At 44.3% G+C, this 25,428-nt stretch overlaps 1 protein-coding gene across 10 annotated transcripts in view; it reads left to right on the plus strand.

The window, feature by feature from the left end:
- MAP4K4 (mitogen-activated protein kinase kinase kinase kinase 4) overlaps window positions 1-25,428 on the plus strand; it is a 166,582-nt gene that overhangs the window by 79,949 nt on the left and 61,205 nt on the right. The window lies entirely within an intron of this gene.

Raw genomic sequence — 25,428 nt, forward strand, 5'->3', positions numbered from 1 at the left:
GCATGAGATTGTAAAAGAGGCGCTGACGGCGGTGGGGCAGGAATAGCTCCGACTGACGTTGCTGCCAGAGATGGCGTTAATCATCAGTCCATGGCTTGAGTACCTCGAGGTGTGGTTTTGCAAACATCTCCTTTGGTTGGCAGACCGTGTTTAAAGCAGCTCCATCCTCATTCTAGTTCACCACAGCTTAAGGAGAGAGTAGGAGGAGAGAACGTGGGGATGGATGGGGAGGCAGAGAGGAGAAGTGGCTGCCTCAGCCAGCACCATCCTGAAAGAAATGCTGAAGGAGCTGCAGCCTCAGATTTACATTCTCACCCTGCTTCAAAAGCTCCGTTCATATGAGCTGCACTCACAGACTAATGGTAACTGCACGTGCAAGTGGGGAAAGGGGCTTGATTGGGAACTCTTCCACAAAACTGAAGTTGTGATTTTGATGAGTAGCTACTGAAGCTCTAGGTGATTTGTACGTCTATAAATGTTTTTCTGGCAATATTATGTCTTTCTGCTTAAATACAGTTGCTGCTGTGGATGATATCTGATTGTTTTGTCTGACCTGTGTTGGGAACAGACAGAAGACTTCCTTCCTTCTCAGCTCTGATCCAGCGTTTGCTTTGCCAAGCATTAGAATATCTAATGTGTTGGCAAGCTGTGTGCGCACACCCCAAATTTGCAGTTATCAAAGCCCATTTCTGCAATTCTGGCATTGCTTGGGATCACCAAGGTTACATCAATTCTGGGCTGCAAAGCTTTGATTACTCAACAGAAGGAATGTCGAAGTCAAGGTGGATGCTTTTCTGAAGAAGTTCCGGTTGGCATGAAGAAAATGAGGTGGTATAACCTCTAACTAGAGAAGCTGGAAGAAACATTGTATCTCAAACTGTGCACTGCACTGTTGAAATGTTCTTCACCCTTCTCTGCTTTTCTTGTGGTTTTCTCTTCTGATTTTAATTTTGAAAAGAATGGTGGTAAGGATGAGAAAAGAGGAGGTGGGCTGAAAATATCAGCTTGATCTTTGAATATATTATGACTAGTTAGTACTGCTGCCTGAAACGTTGGGGGGGTGGTTGACGTGCATAAAACTTTCCTATCTCTTTGCCTTCCCTCCTCTCTAAACAAATTAAGAAAAGGTCTACAAGTATTCTTACAGAATTGCATTTGTAGATCAGATTTTTCACTTTCTGAGGGTGAAGCTGAAGCACATGTAGGGTGAAAATTTTCATTTCAGCATAGAACAAATAAAAACAAAACAAACACCAGCCTTCATCAATTGAAAGCTATTCTGCTGTTGGAATGAATTCAATGACCTTAAAAGGGGAACAACATGAACTATCAGCATATACATGCTTTAAAAATTATTTTCTGATTAATCTCAGGCTGCGTGCGGGTAGTGGGGGAAGGCCTTATTGGAGAGATTCTTGTAGGCTGTCTTTAACCTTTCTACTGTAGAGTCTCAGTTCCTTATGGGGCTTTGTTTTAGAAAAGACTGCTTGTAGCCAGGGTTGACTCCTTCACAAAGGGCGCTTACTAACCATACTGTTAGGTTTCCAGAAGTTACTTGCTACATACTGTAGTGTAGTACTGTAGCATACCAAGTGAACCATGACTGATGTTATCAGATGCAACACAAGCATGCCGTAAGATTTGGCAGTCACTGTTTAGTTAGAAGAATTGATTTTCTTGTGAAGCAAAAAAACACATTTAAAACTTAGCAAAGCTTACTTGGCAAATCTGTGTGCATCTACGCTGTTAGCTTGCATTACACCCTAAACAGACAGCTTGACTGTGCTTAACTCTTGGAGGCTTTCTCTGCGGCTGCAGAGTTGTTCCCAGTATCAGTCCTGTGCTCCACTTCCAGAGATGCTTTTGTTTGAAATATTTAGTAACTAATTTTCAGGGAAAAACGCAATCACTTCTTCTCTTTCTATAGGTTATAACCCCTGATGCTGCTGCTTCTTCCTCCTACCTCTTCCCACACACACTCTTGGCATCCTTTAGGAAAGTTTTCCGCATGCCTTTTTAATAGCAGCATTTCTCAGCTCTAGTGCCCAGTGTTTCATGACTTGTCTAGTCTAGTCTGTGTAAAATCGTGCTAAGTAAACAACTGGATACCATATCCTGCTGATTTATGAAAGAAGTTGGATTTCTTTTAGTGCTTGCCTGTCTTGCCCTTTCTGCACGTTATGCAGTAAAATTAACAACCCCAACCCAAAACCTCCAGGCCTGCACAGAAACATGGCACATCTCCCATACCTAGGCAGTAAAAGTTACCAAATTAAGCTTTGACATCTCCCCAACTCTGCTGATTGCTTTTTATCTGTTGTAGCAGGCAAATCACTTTTATTCTTGTGAGCCTGTATCTTATGGCCTATATGGTGTTATAACCTGTAATCTTTATATCCATGGTCCATAAGACATCTCAAAAGTGGTCTGCAGAATGCAGATAAATAAAAATGCATGTGTTTTCACACACTTGCAGGCAGACAAAATGAGGAGAAAACAAAAATAATAAACACCAGAAGTTTAGCCCGATTCCCCCCCCCCCAAAAAAAAAAAAAAAGCTAGAAGATGATCATGAATCTTGATCTTTTGGAGGAAAAATAAAATGTTGATGCATCACCTTAAAAGGCTGAGAAATGCAAATCTTCATTGCACTGTGCAGTAGAGCTGGCGCCAAGCCAGTCTGAAGAGGCCGAATGTGGCTGGCTTGGTAGCGTGGAAATGACAGTACGCTGCTTTACCTGGCTTAGCACAGCTTCCTAACACAGCATTTCTGCATCAATCTACGGCTGTGCCTGACTGCTAAGTTAGCCAAAGCAAACCTGAAGGCAGTAGAGCTGCCATAAGCCTTTGCTGTGTCCCTTCCTCTTAAGTAGTGTGGAAAATGGATTGGGGAACTTAAAAATTTGAATTTCTCACTAGCACCCTCGTGGCTTGTCTGTCAAGTGTGAGTTTGCTTCCTCTCCATACAAAATGCTGCAGTCTCTGGCCAAACAACTATCTGGCAAAACAAAGAATCGTTCCCCAGAAGAGGAGTAAATAGGAAAGGTATTTACAATGTGTTCAGCCCTGCTGGTCCGGTCTTCCTGAAGCTGATTAACCTCTGATCTGTTCCAGAGACTGGATCAATGCAAGAGCTGCTGTGAGCTTTCTATGGCAGTTCAGAGAAAAACAGAGCGGGACAGAATGGTCCCTCAAGCTGTGACTTCTGGTTTGGGAGAAGGTTGAAAAGAGCTGTGGTGGTCTTGCTGTGTCGAGTGATCTCTGCGTGGGGCCAGTCTCTGCTGGAGCTGCGTAAGCTCTGTGCTGTTGGTGTCTCTCCGAGACGCCCTGCCTGGATGGGCACCAGCGCTGTGCTCCAAGCAGAGGCTGTCCGCCTTCCGAGGGACGCAGAGCAGAGCATAGCTAGCCTTGCGGGGGCTTGCAGTGTCCGAGTTAGGCCATAGTCCGTGTGTGGCAGATCAGCGCCTAACCTGCCAGTTCATAGTTGTAATAGAGGAGAAGGACGTTTAATCCTGGGCAGCCTTTGGTCCCCTGTAGTGAAGAGAGCCCGACTACTAGAAACAGTGACTTTATCTCCTGGCAAAGCAAGTACATCTAACACCTGGCTTTAGTCAGTTTTGAGATTTTGGACGTAGTCCAAGAAACTTTCCTGGAGTTTTCCTGGAACTGATTCCAATGCTGGCACCAGTCTGCATGAAGGGCAAGTTTTCACTCTGTTAATCAGAGACCTGGGGTAGTTAGCAAGACTGTCAGACTGGAGAAGCTAAAATTGGGAAGGGGAAGGATGCCAAGTTTCACTCTGTAGCGGCAGAACAAGAGGGAGGCTGGAGAGGGAGCTCCACGAGGAAGTGGGTCAGGCTGCTTGAGGTCGGGCCAGGCTGCTGCGAAGCAGCTTGGGAAACTGTGCAACGTGGATCAACTGGAGAGAGCTAGTTAGAAGGTGCTGGGTTGCGATGTTCCCTGCAAAGAGTACCTTCACGCTGGTACTGTTTGGTTGGAGGAAAAACTGGCAATGGGGGTTGATTTGCAATTTGTGCTTGTTTCTATATTTGCTTTTTCCAGCAGACAGTTTCTTCTTAGTGAAAAATTTCCACCTAGGTGGAAAGCTGATTGTACGTGCAGCCTTTTGTCAGTTGTCCTTGTGGATATACATATGTGTGCATATATATATATATTTTAACATGCTTTGTTTTGGAACCTGACTGCTTCACAGCTGGAAGAAACAGATATTCTCCTTTTGCCATAAAAATCCTTGAGGGCACCATTGCTGCCTCACCAATATCTGTTATCTGTCAGCAGCAAAAGAGCTTTGACTGTGAAGGCTTAGTGTGGCTCTTTTAGTAGTATTTCTGTTGCATGGCTTGTCAGCCGATGTCAGGAGCTGGCTTCATACTCAAGGTTGATCGTGAATCACCATATTAAGAAGGTGCAAAGAGAGCTGTATTGTCTCTGCCTTGCCCTCATCCCTGTGCTTATGCCAGGTCTGATGTGCAAGGCTTCTGTGCTGTCTACCAGAAAATGTTTCGCTGCTGCCCCATAAATCATAACGTAATTTAGACTGTACTAACTGAATTTATGGCCACATAGAGGAAGCTTTGCTGTAGTCTAGAGTGCAGTCAAATCTCCTCGTTTTAGGCAGACAGCTTTTACATTTTGCCCAGCTTGGCTGTAAGAGAACCAGGTAATGTCCTCCTGTAGCACAACAGAGGAGAGTCAGGATACAATCCATAGCCAAACTGTGCTGCTGAGATCTGTTATTGCTGACCCATGTGCGCTGATGTACCTGGAGCATACTGCAAAATAGCATGCTATGTAGGCCCCAGCTGACTTCCATTGGCGGGAGGGTGGGAGTGCCGGTATGTATTAAGGTTTGTGTGCAAGTTTTGAGCTCTTTGGCCAAGTGTGGACTTTTTTCTTAAAGATTTATTTCCCTTGGTCTGGTAATGAAACTACACTGACATACTCAGAAGCAAAGGGTAAGTTACATAGACCAGCTAATGATGACTATCACCATTGTTTTAATGGGTAGGACAGGTGCTTGAATCACAGCTTTTGAGTACTGTTTATAGTTCCCAAGAAGGCAGTACTCATGTATTTAACTAATCCTGCCTATATATTCCTGCAGTACGTGCAGTATCTGCAATAATCTGGAGACCTGCACTGTTGGGAACATCACCAGTGATAGTGTGATCTTTTTTCAAATGCTTTTCGAGGGAATGGCTGATAGCATCTGTTCTAGGGAAATCTGGACCCTACTGCGAGCAGTAGTGAAAGCTGTGTGTGGGTAGACTGTGGGTACTTTCACAATCATGATACTTAACCCACTGGTCATGCCTGCACTGACATGAATTTGAGCAATAATCTGCTCGTGCTCTAATGATGGAGCATTTATTCGGCGCTGATGTGAGCGTCCATGCAGGCAGCCTCGACGCAGGCGTTTTACCGCTGTGTTATCAAGCACTGTTAGAACTGCCTGAAGACATTCAAATTTTGATGGGAAACAGAAATGTTTTGTGTGCAGATAACAGCAAAAAGCATGGGGCTGCATTTTGTATAATTTCTGTCAGATCCACAGCACAGCTCAATTTACCACTGGTGAATCAGACATATTGTCTGCTCAGGGAAAACAAGACAATTCTGTCAATACAGTGCTAGAACATGTGTGCTCTTGTCAGTTTGGGCAGAATGAAAACAAAGAGGATTGTGACAGAGCATTGTGCTTTAATTTTAGCAAGTATCTAGGCTGAAACCTGCTGCTGTAGCCTATTACTACTATCTGAATAGGCAAGCAAGAAATCACACTTTCAGGGCGAGCTATTATTTTACAGAGGTGCACTCTAAATTTAGGCTTGGGCATTAGGATTGAGGGTATGGGAGTTAATTTGCTGTTTATGTTAGAGAAGTATCTGCTTGAAACATAATCTTTCTTGACTGTTGTTAATTGTAGTTTCATAAACTCCACCTGCCTCTGGGTTCCTCCTGTTTTTACTGTGACATTCCATATTTTTATCTTGACTTCCTAAGGAAATGAGGCTTCTCAGTGATAATGCATTTGTGTCCTGCCCTCTTTTCCACCAAATGCCTTTTGAATCCACTGGCCAACTTCAGCCAAGCTTAATGAGAGAGAAATTCCAAAGATAGGAGCTCCCCACATGTTATGTGGAAATTGGCAGGCTGAGTAGAGGAGAAGGTGAAATTTATTGCCTCTGCTCTGGGAATGGCAGGCAGAACTTAGCCACTGTCCATTATCAGTCAGCTGGCACACTGAATAAATCAGCGGAGGAGGTAGATAACTTTTTTTTTTTTTTAAAGAGAAAGTTCTAATGCTTGGCTTTCATGCTGCAGCTATAAGAATTCATGCAGGTTGGCACACACAAACAACTTCTAAGCATTTAAAAATCTTCCTCTGGTTCTTTCTTTAGTTTATGGGCTTACAGATAGGGTTGTGCATTTGAGTTTATCTCATGTCATCCCCCCCCCTTTTTTTTAAACATGTGCATGTATATATAGATATAAAATAGCAATGTTTAATGAGAGAAAAATATTTGCTCTAAGTCCCTCAGCAGTGCTCCTTTTGCAAGATGGAGAGTTTGAGTGATTGTGTAGGGAATTGTTGGCTAAAATACAGTCTCAAAACCCAGCTCCTAAAACTAGAGATTATGGCGGAAAGTGCTAATGCAGAAGGATATGGGAATTCATTGTGCTCTAAGCTGATCTGCAACTACGATTAACACCCCCCTTGTGCCTAGCAGGAAAGCATTCTTCTTCGCCTGTGCCCAGTCTCTTCATATGCAATAGGAAGCATGTGGCTGTGCCAAGTGTTAGGAGAGCCATGAAGTTGCTCTGCAAACTAGTTTAGCTGATCAGTTCAGGAGAAGATGCTCTTTGTCTCCTGGTCCTGAAGATGTCTTAAGCCCTTTTCCAGCACGGGACTTGTGTACGCTCCTCCAGCTAGGTTTAATCCAAAAAAGATTAAAGAATGGGCTCCATGTAGCATCACAAAAAGAGAGAACATTTTCTGCTGCTAAATTAAAACCACAAAGGTGTTGTCATTGTATTACAAGGATTGGGGCTTCATAGTAAATGTACAGGTCAGCTTTGTTCTTTAGTCCTTGCCTTTTTTCTTGTTAATAAAGCCCTGTTTCAAGCAGGGGTGGGTTTTTGGACTAGACTGGGAATCTGGCGAAGGAACGGATCCCTTCTTTTTGTTCCAATGATTCTCAGTTAATTTTTTCATGTCAGGCTTTACTTCTCCAATGTTTTAACTTGAGAACGGTGTCTCTGCAGAGTGAGAGAATTAGCTGCAGAAGCAGCTACCATTTCTGTGTGGAGAGCACATTACGGTTGGGTTTTGCATCGTGTCCACGAGTTAAAATAGTAGTTTCTGCACTTAGCACATGACTGATGCAAAAGGTATGGTGAGAGTTGAGCACCTTGGTCTCTTCTGTGCCTAGTTCAGCAGGATGGCAGGGAGGCCGTCACAAATGCTTGTCTGTGGAGAGGTCAGCTCCCGAAATGAAATAGGCTTCCAGTTTTTTTGCCTCTTGGTTGATGTGTGAAGTCCTTCTGCAGTTTTTCACCAGAGCAGGGATATTTTCCACTGTAGCTCTTCCTTTCTGAACTGAATTTTAGTGCTCGATTTCTAGTGTTAAATGAATTGGTAGGAATTAAGTGGAAATCCTAGTGTAAATCAGGGCAGCTCGCGTTGCTTCAGGTAACGGTTACTCGCCTGGCGAAACGCCTTGGATGTGAGCGTGGGAGCAAGAGAGGAGAACGTACATGATTCCTGAAAATCCATCTCTGACGCGGAATATTTTAGCGAACGGAAATTTAATTGGGAAAACAGACCACAGAAACACGGGAAGGCAAGAATCCTAGTTGCTAGCTGTTCGCTTGGCTCCTCCTGCGCTAACCTGTCCTCTCGGCCAGGGCTGCCGGCAGCGAGGCCGCAATGATTCACTGCTTTGGAAACAGTGAGGCAAAAGCACCAGCGTTACAGAGGGTTTTATTTGTCTCTTGCCTGTTTCACCCAGCAGCCTTTTCTCTAGCATGGATTTGTGTGGGGTTTTTTTCCCCTTCCTCTCTGTGAGACAAACTGTAAATGAGTTACCTGTTTTTCAGCTCTGAATTTTGCTTTTTTACCTGTCCTGCCGTGGCAGTTTGAAACAACTTGTTTAAGTGTCAAGACTTTATGAAGCCTTGGGTCGATTTTAAAATGGTAGAGTTGTACTGAGTTATGGATCAGGGAGGACTGCATTGTCAAACAGGTCTCCACTCAAATGCAAGTTCCTGAGGGTAAAGTTGGTTCCTGTTTCAGAGCTGCTGCTGCTCCTCGATTTTGTTAAAACAATTTGGGGAAGGTACGTAGCAAATCCTTGATTTGCAACACAAATCGTTCGCGTGTTGTCATTTGCACTGTTTTGGCAAAAATGGACTGATCAGCATGTAAATCACAAACTCCGTCTCTTTCCCTTGTATACAAATGCAAATGTAAACAAACAAACACCCGTATGAATTAATAAAAGGCTTTCTCCTGCACACAGGAAAGACAGGAGGAACAGTTGCATTTCCTATTTATAAATATTCAGATGGCATTGGTGTGATAGCAATGCCTCCTCCTGACACAGGCGTGACAGTATCTAGAGATTTTCCCTATTTTCTGTTTACTTCTCCCTCAAAGATGAGGTTTTACAATGCAGCAGAGCTAATTTAATGTCTGGCTGCAACTGAGGGGGCAGCCCTGCCTCTCTGCTCCCCCTTTCCCAGGTGCGTGCTCATGCCCTCTCCCTTGCGCCACCACTGGCATTTGTCTCATCTCATAGCTCAGGAAGTTCAAATAGCGAAGAAATATTTGCCTTTTTTTTTTTTTTTCCAAATGGGTTAGCTTTCTCCTGTTTGCACTCCAGCAAAAGCTCGCTGTGGGGCCAGAGGGGTTGGCTGAGGCAGGGCAGGGGGGCAGGAAAGGCTGTGGCGGGGCGCTGGACCGCAGCAGCAACTCGCCGCGAAGCTGTATGGGAAACCGCACCCAAGGAGCGGTTGCTTTGCAGGGTCTCCTTTTGCATCTCGGAGGAAAGCTGCCTGCGACTCTCTTCCCAGCGCCTTCCCCCGTCTTTCCGAGCCGCGCGCAGTGGCCGCTGAGGGCGCCCGGGCGGTGCTCCACACCTGTAGGTTGAGGAACAAAGAACCAAGTCTGAAGCTCTTAGGCAGGGATTCCCCCACCCTCTAATACTTTCCACTGTGCAGCAAGCTATTTTTAGCCTGCTTGCTTGCCTCAGAAATTACTTCACTTTTTGCATTGGACCATTTCCATAACACTTACTGTGATTCTGGATTCCAGTGTTCAGGATAATGTCAGAAGCAAAGAATTGCTGGATGGCAAGCTCAGTGCTAATGGTGGAGCCAGCAGAACTGTGGTGAGGAGGTGTGTGTGCCAGCTGACTGTCATCTGGTGACCTACAGCAGGCTGGCTTAGGTAAACCACGCTTTGGACCCTCCCCAGATTTGCAGGCATGCAAACCTAGTCAGTCCTGCCTTAGCTAGTGCTTTAGCTAGTGAATGGCAAAAGAAAACAACCTGTTAACAGTTCAATCTAGGTAGCCAAAGATGGTTTACCTGTGAAAGACATCTGCTTGCTTTAAGTGAATTCTGAAATCACAAGCCCAGTCAGCCCTTGCTTTGTACTTGTACCATTGCTAATTCAGGGGATATTGCTTTTTCTTCCCCCAGATATTAATTAGATAAGACTTAAATCACCACTTTCTTTGGCAGTAGCTTCAAAGTGGTCTAAGATGTATGTTTTTGCAGACTTCACTGTGGGAAATAGTGCTCATTTTAACATTGTTGCATATGATGCATCTAATGATTTACCACTTGCAGATTAAAAAAAAAAGGCAGCAAGTTCTCTAATAGGTGCATTTCAAAAAGCTGGTTGTCAAAGCAGGAAAATGTAAGTCGGTGGATTTGGGCAGAGTGTTATAAATTTTGATAGGAAAGATCTTCTGACACAGTAGCATCCCTGAGGCAGTGCTGGATCTAGAGGGGGGCTGATGTGGGCTGGCATTTAACTGGCTGGAATTTTTCTTAAGAAGGATTGAAGATGGTTTTTTTTACTGGTCTCCTCTGCAGTATGGGGATGAATGTAGTTGTGGAAGCTTGGGAATATTTGGGAGATGTATAATTGGTGGACAGCAGTGATTGAGCCTATTGTAAAGTCACAACATAGACCAAAAAGTTGGATTTCAGTTTTTGAGGTTTAAAAAATTAATGACATTTAGTATCATGCCTACTGTCTTGGGAATTTTCCAGATTTTTTTCCTTTGAAAGGGGCCTAATTAAGAACCACTCATTGATTGATGCCTGTTTTGGATTAGGGGCCTAATCCATGATCATTCACAAAATGCGTATATATCATCAGCCTTTGGAGGACAAACAGCTACTTAGAGTGTGGGTAAACAGTTGCAAATGCCCTGCTTAGCATGGCTTCCCCAGCTGTTACCTGCTCCTTGGGAGCTGCCTATCTTGACCTACCATGGCTGATGAGCAGTAGCTTATTGTGCAGTGGCTTCTGTCTAAGTTTTTCTCCTTGTTGCACCAAAAAGGAGTAGCTGCATGACTGCTGTGCTTTTGACCATCACTAGAGGGCTGGCTCCAGAGCGAGACGCCTGTTTGCTTACCACATGGTGGGAAGAGCCAGACGTTTCTCCTGAGGTTTGATACGCAGCAGCACAGCACTGACCTTCGAGTTGTGCTAATAACAGCTTGTTGGTGTTTGGTGGTTCCTGCATCTTTCATATTCAGAGAAATTGTTCGTTTCTTCCTTTTTTCCCCCCTCCCTTTTAACTTATGCCTGTTAGTCATTTTACAATGTGAATGGTAAAACAAGGCCTTACGAGGTCTTGCAGGTGTGAGACGACTAGGACTTTTGGGTAGGTAACAGCAGACGTGGTTTTGTGCTTTCCTGCACTTCCCTGAAGGAAGGAGCCGTGATGCACAGGCTGGCAGTGTGCGCCGGCACGCGTGTGCATGCGTGCGCTTGACTTTAGCATTATGGTGACTGGGTGAACTCGGTTTTGACTGTTGCGTTGCTGTACGTGCTGCAGCTAGGTAAGGCTTACGGGGGAAGGTATCTACTAATGAACCAAAAGGCATGAGGGAATAAGGGCTTTGTTGTATGAAAGACAACCTTAACTGGATGTCTTGCTTTGAAGAAATTTGCCAATAGGTTGGAGAGTTGCCTTCAGCCAACCCTGCTTTCAGTGAGGAAGCTTTCTAGGTCATGAAAAGAAGCAATGCCTCTTTTTCTTCTTTTTCTCTACAATGCTTTGCCTTTATATAGGGTAGAGCCAGCGCACTGTAGTCGTTTATTGTGCTTGGGATCGGAGGCTCAGCATTAACCGAAGGAGAATTCTGAGTTTCTTCGATGTCTCTGTGCTGTGTGAACCTTGAAGCACATAATGGCTGCAATTCAAAGACAAATGGTAGCTGTTTGCTACTGATCACTTTGACAGAAACTTCCAGATGCTCTGAGACTACAGAGGGAGCTGATCTGGGGACAGAGTTTTCAAAAAGGAAAAGAAAGAAACACCCCGAGCCCTAGAACTCTTTCTTTTAATTTATTGTTTTACTATCTCTGTAATAGCCTCCCTGTTCTTCCTTTTCCTATTTTGCACCTCCTATTTTTTTTTCTATTCATGCCAGCCAAAGTACAGCGAAGGGCTTTTTCTAGCAGAGTGTCATTTGTCAGTAAAAAGGCAAACACGAGCTTAACCAATCCAACCAGCATTTTCCATGAGGCTTTGCTTTTCGACTGGGCTTTCGTCTCTGCATGTGCCTGTTGGAGGGACTCTGCTAGGGGAAACCACAGGCGAGGAGCCGCCAGCCGTGACAGGCTTTGTTCGGATGCCTGCAGCCTGGCAGGGACTGACCTTCGCCGCACACGGTCTTTCACTTAGCTGCCTCTCCCCAGCTGTTGGTGAGGTCCGATTGCTGTGGAGGGGCACTTCTGCTGCTTCCACGATGCTTAGCAATGTTTCCAAACCAACCCCCAGGTCCTTTCCCGGGTTGTGGGGCAGAGGCTGGCACGTTTGCAGCAGCCTGTGCCTTTGTGCAGGGCTTAACTGTCAGACTGCTCTGCTTTGAGCAAATCTGGTGCCCTTACAGCATATACCCCTGAACTGTGAAGCTCTCCAAACAACCAGGTTTCCTTGTTCAGATGTAAATGGAAAATTACCCTTCCCCCCAACGCCGCCTTTGGCTAGGCAAGTTGCTCTTTGTTTGGTTTCAAATCAGACTGTCACTTTGTCATGTTACGGGACTAGCCTAGTAAAAAGTTGTAATATCTTTTAGGTTGAGTAGCCCGAGCGTAGAATTACAGTCCTTTTCCTGTTTATGAATCATCTTCCCAAGAGACCCCGTAGTGATAGCATTACTTTTGTTTTAAAGGAAAAGTCCCTGAGAAGGAGACTGTTTATTTATGCAGACAAGAACAGCTCTCCGTTTTTTTTTAAAGCATATGAGTTTTGAATTTATTCTTAAATTAGGCACTACTCCAAATGTTAGACATGAGCGCAGCTCCTGTGCAGATGCTAGCTGATTGGCGTCGCTAAGCAAGCTGGGGCTGTATTTGGCACAGGAGATGTCGTGGCTACTGGAGGCTGGGGAAAGTGAGATGATATTCTTTCCAAGGGAGATCAGCTTTTTTCCATATAGGAGGATTTCACTGAAATACACCACGAGTACATTTGTTTTACTGTCAAGATGCTGTGCGTCACTTTTTAACCATGGAAGCAAGGAGGACGACTAGCTTGTGACTTCATTTGAAAAATAGGAGCGCTAGAAATGAAAACATAAAGCAGCCTGCTTGGGAAGCAGCCGTGTAGACAGGTGCATGTGTTTTTATTCAGTATGAGGAACGGCAGCCTGCAGAGCTATAAGTGATGCTCTGACACTTGCCAGGGAGGACTCTGTCTCTGGGCATAACCTAGAGCAGCAGCTGAGGCTGCTCAGGTCTGAACTACCTTTCTGAGAGATGGGGAGAAAAAGAGACTGAGACAGGTTCCAGTAGACTCAAAACAGACCCTTCCTCTTTCTGTCCACCTTTTATTTTGGTCACGTATAATGCACAAGAAGTCAAACAACCAAACAACCCCCTCACCATGAAACCAAACAAGCAGTATTCCCCCTCATCACCCCAGACTTTGCTCCAGTGTGAGTATGTACACGTGTGTACACACCTCTTTTTCACCTCTTTTGTTCCTGATACAGGGTTTTTTTTTGTGTTATAGTCTGTTACGGACTTCTTGACTGGGAGTGGCGCTATCAAGGTAGTTGTTTCCCTGCTTTTGGACTGAGCGAAGCTGATTTTCTTCTTATCAGCACATGGGTGTCCGGCTCCCTTTCTCGTGCTCAGGTCACTTTCTGTCTGCCGTATGCAGGTCCACAGTTTTAGGCAGCTGATTTACTATTTCTGTCCTTGCAGCACCCGTGGGTGCCCTGCATTGGTCACAGTACAATCATAAAAGGCCCTGGGGCTTTCAGGCCAAGTCTGGAGGCTGGTGGGGCAGGAGGGAGCCCCTGTTTTGCAGGAGCTGGAGCTGGAGCTGGAGTTTCACTGGGCATCTGGGTCATGACTGGGAATCGGACTCCTGTCCTCAGCCTAGGCTAGGGCTTTGGCCACAAAATCTTTTGGTTGGGGATCCTCAGGGTTTGAGCTCAAGAGTGAGAGGTTTGTGCTGGGATCCGAGATGTTTGTTTTTGAGCTAGAGAGGAGATGCTGTAGCAGCTCTAATTTTTGAGGTGAAAAGCTCTGTTTAATAAATGAAAGCTTGTTCGCAGCCTGCAGCAAAAACACACTTGTACTGTAATATTAGGACCATTTCTATTTTCCCCAGTGCTGTTTTCTCAGTTGTTAATCGTGGTCTCTTTGTCACCTGCCCAGCTAAGGATAGATGCAGCTGGGGTGCAATATTTTCTGAAAGCGTTTGCTGCTTTTATTTATATTGATAGAGGTGGAAGGGCTTTTCTTCTCAGGCAGGTAAATAATTAGCTGGCTGTCGGCAGCTTCCTTGCTCTGAGAGGGGGAGGCCGGGAGAGTGGGCTGCGACGCCTTGCCTGATAGATGGACATGAGCATCTTGTGGCTCTGTTCACTGTTAATTCACTCCTGCAGCACCGCTCAGCTGCGAGGTTTCCAGGCGTGCTTGGCAGCACTGGCACCAAAAACATCTGGTCCAAGAATATAGTTCCCTTCTGCTGGCAGCTGTATGAAAATGATTTTGTACATAGTGGCACGGCACCAAGCACACTTACTTGTACACTAAAGTGCACAGCCTTTATAGAGCTTTGGCAATGCAGGGGGATTTTAAATGCTGTGGGTAAGTCAGCATAAATCTACCCAAGAAAATAGTAATAATAATAAGAAAAAACCTGAGCAGCCGATTTGATAAAGAACTCGCTTATCGTGTATGCACAGACATGGACATACCTTTGTACCTGTCTAATAACTGTTCTCATCTGAATATAAAGGAAAAAGCCTTATTGTCACAGCCCTGTTTGCCTTCACCTCTCTGGAAGGGTTTGGCACAAACGTAAAGCAAGATTTGCCCCTTGCAAATGTCCCTGGCTTGCTTTCTTGAGCAGTCACATTTATTTGTCGCTGATAGAGATTATCTGTCTCCTCCCTTAGGAAGAGCCTAGTATATGCTGAAGGAAATGCTAGCCGTGAATCAAGTAGTTTGTGTGTCTGCCGGTAAATTATAATTTGAGTGATTGGACCTAATAATTACAGAGTTGTCATCATCATCTTGTCAGTCAGTTGTAAATCATTCTATAATGGATTTCCTTTAAAAAAAAAAAACTGAATTTCTGAGTACAAACATATTCTGGAGGTAAAATGTAGTATCAGTATTCCTTCCTGCTTTGAGAACCTTTAGGGTTATAAATGTGCATCTCTCTCTTATGTGAACAAGCAAGTTGAAGAGAGATCATTGCTCCATCAGAATGCTCTCAGGCCATACTTTTCTAGTTGTTTCTTTTCTGTCTCAGAGTTCATTCCCACAGACTAATTCAGCTCTCTCATTCAGTGGGTTTTTTTGTACACCCAAAGACGTTAGCTGGTTGTAGGCTTCAGGAATGCTGCTGAAGAGTGCAAAAGAGCAGAAATTCTTGGGTCTATTTTGACATCAGTCATGGGCCTACATTTGCCTTTTGCAGAAGGAGACTTTTCTTCTTAAGGAAAAAGGACTGAGACCTCGCAACTGTGAAGAGCATTTCCTTCCATGCCACAGACCTGTGGCTAAAAAGGCACCCTACAGTAGTACCGCTGATACCAAATCTAGCGAGCCATTTCTTACTTAGTAAGAATCAAGGATTTTAAGTCAACCTGATCTAGGGCATAGGATGGTATGGCTTCTTTGTGTTTTTATAGAGCTGACTGTCTCATAGCTAGAAAGCAGATGTTGGTCCTCTGCTCTGCAGCTACTGAGAGGAGCTGTTCTTACCGAACAGTAGAGGTGAGGAGGGAAAAATGGTGGTGGTGGGAGTAAAACTTCATTTTGTGGGCTTTTGAAGTTTGCTTTCTTTGTGATTTTGGTGGAAAAAAATGAAGCTACTTTTCTGGGGATTTTTTTAAATAGAAAATGGAATTTGACAAGCCTCTAAAAGGGAAGAAATAAAGTCATTTGGCAAATTTGGGGCCCAGTCACCTTAACTCCATGATTGTATTGTTCTGTGTACAGTCTCATTCTCATTTCAGAAATAAAATTTGGGTCATCTTGTCTCCCTGGTGTCTTTCCCTCTTTGTGCAAATCAGGCCTTTGTCACGAGAGTGTTTTGCTAGTGTCACTTTTGATGGGTTTTCAGATTTTCTGTGTTCTTTCTTCTCGTTGCAGCCACCTGCAGTCTCTGCATATGATGTATATTAAGCCTGTATTTTAAACAGACGATAGTGGGCTGCTGTCTTTCCAACACAGTTTTCTTTCTGTGATCCATTCTGCCTCTCTTCTTGTGAGAGAAACTGCCATTTGGACATGTCAGATCCTATCTGCTAGCTATTGTCATTTTGCATTTTCAGTACTTTATGTAAGGCACAGCAGAAGGGTGCTGATTACCTGCAGAGGCTGAACGGTGACTAATATTGGACCAGAGCAGCTGAAGTGTTTAACCTTTAGGCAAAGATTACCTGAGATTAAAACTTGTAAGGACTTGTGCGTTCTCACTATGTCATTCAGTCATCTTTGTAAGACACATGTACAGATGGGACGATTCATTTTATTCCTGTGTAATTTACGTATTTTGGCTAGTTCACAAAAGAAACCTTGTGTTGAATAAGGCTGATCATGATCTCACACTAGTCCTTGCTTACAAGGAGTTTTTTGGAGGCTGTAGTGTGGCCCAAAATTCGAAGTTTTCCTTTTGTGGGTAAAAGAGAGCATGGGTTAAAGACAGCACGTACAGCAGGCTTTAAACAGGGCTGTTAGCTCCTAAGCTAACATATTACCTTAGATGTTTGGAGGTTTGATGGCTGTGTATTAGATCTTGTTTTGTCTGGCAGGTACACCTCAGATCGACTTCTTTAAAAAGGAAGTGTTAAATCTATTTCTTCATGGGATATGTGCTAAGTGAAGTATTTTGCTTTATATGAGTGTATTGGTGGGCTGCAAAGAAAATGCAGTAAATCTGTTTTTTTCTTTAATATTCATTTTCTGACAAAATGCAATACTGTGTTAGTATTGCATACAGAGATATAAATATGTGGAAGGAATAATTACAGCACTTGCAACATTTTAATGAGGAGGGTTTGCTTAATTAAAGCCTGAAAGACTTTGGGAGTCTGGGCAGCTGAAGGATTAGCAAGTTGTTCCACCTACCAGTTGATTTAGTTTCAGAAGCGATAACAAACAACATTTTTAGGCCTCCAGTGGCTATTTGCTGGCCTTCTGAGAAAACTGTTGATGTTCTTAATGGCCTTGTCGTGCTGAAGCCTGGAGCGTAGCTGCCCTGGGCTCCTGCAATATAGCGTGGGGGAAAAGATGCCTATAAGAGGATGGGTCTGCCCTCCTAGGACTGGACTCATCCTTTGGAGGGGTGACTGTCACTGGGATGACTATGTCTCCTGGAAGCAGACAGTGCTAGTTTCGTGCCTGCCAGCTGCTCACTGTTGGCACCTACATTGGTGCTGGTTCATGCTCCTCCGTTCCTTTGTTTTACATATAATCGATTTTGGAGTACTGGCACCGGTCCGCTCCTTCGGCTTTGCAAAACCATGTGTTTGCTTCTAGCCTTCCCCGGGCTGTGGCTGTCAGATGAAGAAATGGTGGTGTGCGGTGGCACTTCTGCATTTCTCTCCTCAGCTACTTCTCCAGCCCGATCCCTTTTTAATAAAGGATCATATTGAAATAGCTCAGAGGAAATGCCAGAGCGGGATTACTTTTTCTTCCTCTTCTTTGTCCTTTTCACCTGTGCAAGGTGGCAGCTTTTGGTCTCCTGATTGCAAACTTTCTTTTTAGCACTTGGGTTTCATTCAGTGTACAAAACGAAAGAGGGATTGTGCAAGTCTCTTTTTCCTGTTCATGTACAGGACTTGTCGGTCAGTTGGGGTGTGAAGCTGTATACTGGATGAATCTGTTCTGTCAGGCACTTGTTAGCTTGTTCATGTAATTATAGGTTATCATGACATATATACCAGAAGACAATTCATGTTATGCCAGAACTGCCATTTTCTGACGTGTATTTTACCTTCCCGTCTTAGATAGCTGTTAGTATAGTTTCCGTGTGGTATTTTGCACGTAGAACAACCCTTCCAGTAATTTCAGCCTTTTGTTTTCTCGCCTCTGTCAGATGTTTGCCTTCTCCCCATCCCCCTCAAAGTTTAAGCTTAGTTTCAAACTAGAACTTTAATTTCTCATTGATTCCCTTTGGCTGTATCAAAACCACTGGACTCCAGAGCCTTTCCCAGCTCCTGGGTCCAGGTGGTGGCCCAGCAATGCCTGGACTGCACGTGCAGGAGGTGTCTGCATGTCGGCCCCCTTTGGGAAGGAAACCTGCCTGTCCAGGTGGGAGTGGTGGTACGCTAGGGCTGGACACTGCCAGGGCCAAGTACTGGGAAAACCTGCCCCTGCCAACTCCCAGAGATGCTGCTTTCCTTGGCATTAAATGGATGCTGAGATTGGAGGTTGAAATGTCAGGCAACTTTTTTGCTTTCTGCGTGAGATGATTTTTCTCTCTGTCATCTGTCTCTCCTGTTTTTGCTCGAGCCCAGAGCTTTGTATAAAGCAAAATTGTTTTCATTTGTTTCCTTTGTATGCAGACTTATTTTTGATATCTGCTAGCAAGGATTTGCCCTGATCACAAAAATCTGAGAACAGACATACAATTGTACAGCTGTAGACATTTTTAATGTGAGTAATAAGTAATGTAAGAAGGGTACTAAACCTTCCCTGTTTTATGGGAGCTCTGAAGATGTCAGTACAAGGCTAGCTTGTTGCATAACTTGTAAATAATTTAGGCTTGATGAGGATGGACAACTGAATTGTATAGTTGAGATCAACATGCAGTCTGAGCAGGAAACTCTTAAGTAATCGTGACCAAGGATCAAGGGGCCAGCCTTGGAAATGGTTGAAGGGATTTGCCCTAAGGAGGTTGCCCTCTTGGTTGTCTTCTGAAAAGCCCGTAGTGTCCTGGGGCTTTATTAGGGGAGGTCAGGAGCAGTGCAGTCTCTGTGCCATCAGCGCAGCTCGCTTAGTGATCAGCAAAGGCACCCAGGGTGCGTCGGGCAAGAAAGAAAATACTGTTGTCGGAGTGATCGGCAGGGGAGGTAGTCTTGGGGAGACAACAGACAAGTATTGTCTTCAAGTGGTTTTTGGCTCCTTGCTGTGCGCACGTGATTCCATCTTGTGTCCGTGCACTAGTGCTTACACGGGGTCCTTTGGGCAGTGCTGGGACCCTTCTTAAAAGCTATCTGTCCCTCGCGCTTTTTTGTCCTGTTAACTTTATTGTTGCTTTATGGCGGCAGCCTCAGTGATGGCACTGTTGCAAACAGTTTGGCTCCTTTTCTCTCTTGTTTCAGATGGTGCCCTGAGCATGCAGCAGAGGGGGTTGTGCCAAAGGGAGACAGTGCTCTCTCTGTTTTGAATGCATTGGGAAGTGTGTTTTTAACCTGCTTTATGAAATGTTGTAACTGAAGGTAACCAAATGTAGTAAGAAGGGGCAGCCCTGTTCTCCTAGCCAGTTTGGACAAAACTGAGATTTTTGACCCTTGAAAAAATATTATAGCTGTCTTTTGCAATCCCTCTACTTGAGGGCACCAGAGCAGGATGTTGCTGTTCAGCTGCTTCTGGTGGCTTGGCTATGTGCCAACTCTGGCAGCATTTCAGAGACTTGTGGGCATCTCGCAGTGACAAGATGGGCTGCAGAGCGCTTGTAAATGGTGAAGACCGCGATGGTCTTACTCTGCGTGGCAGCCCAGACAAGGGGCAGAGGTTGAGATGCAACCTGACAGCGATGGTGGGGGGAAGGTTGGCGCCCATGTTGTTAGTTCCTAGATGTCTACAGTGTTCCCTCTGAAACACTTCAGCGCATAGCACTTTGAATGCTTTTGCTGAAGGGTGAACAGTCTGCAGGCCTTTGGAGAAATGCATGTTTAGGAAGGACTTGAAGGACGGTGCAGAGAAATGAACGTGCTGGTTCTAAGGTGGGGAGAGTCTGTGGGAAAGAGGTGCATGAAAGAAGGACCTTACTCTTGAAGCAGGATAGGTATAATGAATGCTGGGAGTGAAAAAGTAACAGGGAAGAGAAAGGGAAGTGAAATAAACTTGCCTGAGGTCTTTGATTTGGAGGATAACAAAGCTCAAAAGCTCAGTAAAAGACTCCAAGAAAGGTGGGTTGTAGTAACAAAGCAGAGGCTCTCATATGTTAAGACTTAGGAGGGACTGTATATGAACTTGTTAAATGTTTACTGAATGTCGTGATTAAAGTCTTTTCAACAGCTTAGACTTTCCCTCCCAAGAAGCCTGTGTTTGTTTTCTTTAAGAACTATTTTGTATCATATTCCCAATTCTGACACTCTGTTGTGATGCTGGAAAGGATTAGATTTCTCTAAGTTGCGTTCTCAGCATTGCAAACTGTTCTTCTTTATATGAACTCCCCACCTTGGCAGGCTCTGGCAGGGACTTGCCTAGCATTTGGGATCTCATTTTTGTTGTGGTTAGGTTCCTCCCAAAGTTACAACCTCCTTCCCGTCTTGAAGGGAGTACCACAGCTCTTGGTTTAAATATTGTGCTGTATGCAATCCTTCCCCAGCTCTTTTTGCCAAAACTTCCCCCTTGTGTGTGAGAACTTTATTAATGACTGTATATATTATGGATTCCAGTACCAGAAAAGGTCACCTATTGTGCTAGGCACTATTCAGCCTTTCCCTGTCCTGGACAAATCCAGTTTCAAATGGATGAAAGCCAGAGGTTTGGGGTGTGGGAAGGAGGGAGGAGAGAGGATGTGACACACAAGTGGAATGGTGGTTTGCAAAAGTTGGTGTCATGATTTATCCGGGAAGGTTTTGTTTGGTTTTTGGTGCCTTCTAAGACTTTATTTTTTGGAGGAGGGGACCAGAAATGAGAGGGGAGAGGAAGGGGAAAGGAAAACAAACTGGGTTTCTTGTGGCTTGTTTGATTTTTCCTGAACTCACATGGTGGGGCTGGGGGGGAGATGGTGAAAGAAAGGATGCATTGTCCAAGTCCTGATGCCTCTGAAGGCAGAAGCATTTCCTCTTCGCCGTTCTGGGTGCTCGTGGTGTAGTGCTCCCTTTGCCGTCTTGTAGCAGAGCTGTACAGATGCTGCTATGTCTCTCTCTCTCTCCACGTGTATCTGAATTCTCAAACAATTTTAAGGTCCTCAGACACCAGAAACCAGCCCCGAAGCTAGTGCTTCTTAGCCAGCGTAGCTTATTCTGAAATCCCAGGTATAGCGTAACCAGCTGTCATTTTCCTAGCAATGCAATTCCCTTGATACCGGCTGGCAGAGCTTCATGGGTAGCATGGGGAAAAAGCAAACAAAAGGGTACGTGCAGATTTCCTCCCTCCACCCCTTTTCCTGCTTATTTGGGTTGCCACTGTTGGGGTAGCGTTGTTAATTCTTAAAATCCTCGGTTATAGCTTAAAACCATTGAATGTTGCTTGTGTGGGGAGGGCTGAGATTTTTGCACTGTCTCATTTCATAAAACAAAAAGGAGAGTTAAGAACCAATTTATATTCCTCTGCAAACTGATTTAGAGCAGCATATAAATTATCTGGCAGGATAGATAAGGTTCTGTAATGAAGGTAAGAGCAAGTTTGTTTTGCTTTATCCCTGCTTGGCTGTGTTTGCTCATTCATGTTTCCCGTCATAGTACTACTAGGATAAATAAAATCTTCTGAAAATGTTCTGTTTCTCCTCCCCCATCTGTGCCATCCCTTAAGAGCATAAAATCAAAAAGTAGCAAAGAGCACGTGCTGCTTTTTGAGACAGCTGCAGTGGTGAGGCAGCTCTTCATCAAGGTGAGGGTGGATGGAAAGTCACCACTTACATGGCCTAGGATAATTTCTCACTGTACCTTTACTTTTTTTTTTTTTTTTTGGTAGTATTCTCAGCTGCTGAAGTGATCTCCTTGTGCTGTAGAGCTTGGGAGACAGCGTTATTCCCCTTTCCTCCCCCAGGGTCTGTTTCTTAAAGTCAGATCTTCTCAGGGGTCCCGTAAGAGTTGCAGTGCTGGGAGAGGTCAAGGGCTATTTAGCTTAGTCTCTTGAGTTGCCTGAACAGTGATGGTTAAGGAAGGGTATGAAAATGGGGTGGGCATGGAGTGAATTTCCCTCTCCCCTCCCTTTGGTAATGTGCTCCCTGCTTCCAGCAAATGGTATAGGCACGTCCTGAGCTTCAGTCCCCTTCCGCTCCCTCCCCACCAGCGTATCCACCGATGTGCTTTTGAATTCCTCATCATCTAAAAATGTGTGTAAATAAGCAGGATTTTTTCGAGATAATGATTCAAGAAGCTTACTTTTGAAAAAGCTGCTGAAGTTGCATAGTTGAGTTGTCCAATTTAATATTCCTCACATGAAACTTTTAGTTGCTTTTATTTGCTGTTATTTATACTCCAGTGGCATGGTGTTCAGCTAGATCACCACTTGCAAAAACCTGATTTAAGTAATAGAAATAACAAGTAGTTGATTTGCTTTCTGTGTGAGAGAGTGTGATCACGTATTTAGTGGGAGCACTAAATAACGGAAAAGCACGCAGTGTTGGCAGAGAAGTGAGAGGGTGTTTGGGGATATTGCAGTGTAAGCTGTTTGGGAGCCACTAGGTGGCATGCCGATAGGTGATATTCCCTCCTGCTTTTATTTTTGACGTGTTATTCAAATGGTCAAAAAATTATTTTACTGCATGGTGGTGAATTTCTCCGTGGATGTGTATGCAGTTTTTAATTTTATGGACAAAGTCCTTCTGATAAAACAGCATGGTATTTAAAAATGCCTAGAGATGCTAACGTGTCCATACAGTCTTTGAAGGGAAATACATGGAAACCGAAGAGGAAATCCGCTCTGAAACTTGATTTAATCATGTGACTCTTGCAGGAGTGTAGTTTACTGCAAAAATTACTAGTAATCAGACATGCTGTCACAAACAGACAGTGGATGTGTGAGTGCAAACACTTACAGCAGCCCCATTGCAGACACAGACAAAGAGCGTTTCAATGGCAGTTTGTATCCCCAGATAATGGCCTAAAGTGGTAATTGATGCCAGCTGCATAAAATCACTAGGAAGGGCTTACCAGCTGCCTCTCTCCCCCAAGAAAAAGGAGGTACTTCTGTATTCCTTCTCAAGAATGACAGTTGCTCTCCTCAGTTGGTTTTAATTTTTCCCATTGTGGTTCTGGAGCCCCGTCAAACTGCAGGGCTATTAGTGGCAATTGCGCAGGGCACGTGTGGGGAGCAGGCGAGGGAGCTGCCATCCTTCAGGCTGGCCGTAGCGCATTCTAACCCTGGGGCGGCAGCAGAAATGGGGCCCCCGCACACAGGAATAACCCCTCAGTCAGCAGTATGTTCTCCCTGCGACGCACGTGCTCGTAGAGAGGACTGTGCGGAAACCTCCTTATCCGGTGAGATTTTGGGATGGGATTCACCTCGCCTAATGTAAGACATCTGCAAGGCTGGTGTCTGTCTTTGCTAATGACCTCATCCTTCCTCTTATAGTTAGCGGAGAGAAGTAAACACCAGTAGGGCACAAATTGTTTCGGATGTCTGCGTTGGGATGAAATCAGCTGTACCCTGAAAAAAACCTGTTTTTCTCCACTGATAGAAAAAGGAGTCTGGGTGACAGAGCTGGTCAGATGAAGCCACAGTTTTGAGATGCTTTCAGGCCTTGAATCAAGAAAGGAAATTATCCCTAATTTTAAAGGGCTGAAACTGTGAAGGAATTGTGGCTCAGACACAATGTGTCACCTCCCCCCCCACCCCCGCCAAAAAAAACCAATGGTTGATCTTTAATGAAAATAAAATACTGCAAACAATATTTTGAATTGGACAATGATGGTTCTCAATTCAGAAAAATGATGAAATGGTGCTTTTTGACACATTCAAGACTAAAGGCTGGAATATTCATCAGAATGGACCTGGAACTTGAGCAGAACAATTTTATTCTAGATGAGCCACCATTTTTAATGATTCATGTAATACAGAGATGCTGCACAGTTGCCTAAACTGATTAATTCTTACAATTGTTCATGTCACCAGAAAGTCTTCAGGACTCAGTGCCATGGAGTTATTGATCCGCAGTAAGTGAAATCCTCCAAAATCTGGCAAGAATTGTTGAATCCATCTATTTTTGTAAGCTGCTATTCAAGTTGGATTGAATCACAGATCACCACACTCTTCTGTGTGGTGGACAAATGTTCTACTACAGCTAAAACAGCAATTTAGTACCGTTTGTAGTCTGAGTTAAGGGAGATGCTTAGGGTTGCTGCAGGTCACGGAGTAGGTGCCTTGATATAGCTACAAGAGAAAACTGAAAGAGCATTAACCACCTGCAGTCTGCTGGATTTATACATGCCTTTTTTTTTTTTTTTGGTTTGTTTGTTTTTTTCAGGAGTAGATCCTGTCTAAGCATTGTCATTTTGACTGTTGTTATAGTAGATAAGCATGAACAGCCTTTAGGACATCCTGCCCATTGTATTGTAAAAGTTACTGTGTTCATGTGCTGAGGACAGAAAATAATTTTTTATATGAAGACTCAATACAAAATAGCAGATTGATCAAGTTATATATATTGAACCTAGTAGTGAGCAAGTCCCAAACTACTAAGGTTAACAAAATTCCCTTTATAGTTTTTTGTCTGAAGTTGAAGTTCACAAAGTTCAGCATGGTTGTTTCTAGCACAAGCATGTATTCTTCTGTGTTTTTAAATTTTTTTTACATATGGACGAAACAAAAATTCACACAACAGCAATGGCAGTAGAAACAGCTGAGGAAGCACCGAGTTAGCTTTTGGCTCAACAGGCTGTTCTGGTGGTCATGCTTTCTCCCCAGGCTCACTGGGAACTTTGATTTACAAGATTATTTTACTGTTTTGTTCAATGTTTCAGAAATGCACAGTATTTTCCTTTAAAGAAGCATCATGAACAGATTTAAGAATAGTTTATCCCTGGTGCATTTGGGGAATTCTTTTATACTCATTTACAAGTAAGCGTTGCATCCCCCTGTTAGTCTATTTGAAGTAATTGTTTTCTTTGTTGCAAATGGTGGTTTCGTTAGCTGTAGCTGTGCCTGCTAGTGTGTAGTGTTAACATGAAGTTAGTATTAACCTTGGTATATGTTGTGAAGAGGGTATTTGATTGCTAGCGTGATACAGATTGCAAGGAAATTTAAGGCTTAAAACTGTCTTATGTAATCAGCTTTGACATTACAGGATAATCAAAATATTTGCTGCCGCTTCGAGAGAAGAGAGTTTCTTCCTGAAATCAGGTCAAGTTAGGCATTTCCCCCTGGATATCTAAGGTGCCGAAAGCTGCAGAGGGGTTAAAGATTATGACTAAAGGGGTAAATCAGCTTGGTTTTTTATTCATTGGCTTGAGAAGCACTAAAGTAGGGTGCCCGTGGCCTACGTGTGTTAAGAGGAAGGTGGGTGGAGGTGCGTTGCCCTGTGGCGAGGGGTGACGTCTCCTGGATTTCCTCCCTGCTCCTCATCCCCGTGTGTGCCGATGGTCCCGGAGTGCCCGATGGTCCCGGAGTGCCCGTGGCCGGCATCCCGCCCTTTCCGCGCCTCTTACCCAAATGTCGGAAACGGAATTGCAAAAATGGATCGTTTTTAAGGAATTGTGCATAGCATTACTCATTGCAGACACGCTTACTTCTTTATTTCGAGCTCACCTCGCGCGTGGTGGGGACAGGACGGGATGGCCGCCTCTCACCTG

The sequence above is a fragment of the Dromaius novaehollandiae genome, chromosome 1 (assembly GCF_036370855.1).
Source record: "Dromaius novaehollandiae isolate bDroNov1 chromosome 1, bDroNov1.hap1, whole genome shotgun sequence".
Lineage (NCBI taxonomy): Eukaryota > Metazoa > Chordata > Aves > Casuariiformes > Dromaiidae > Dromaius > Dromaius novaehollandiae.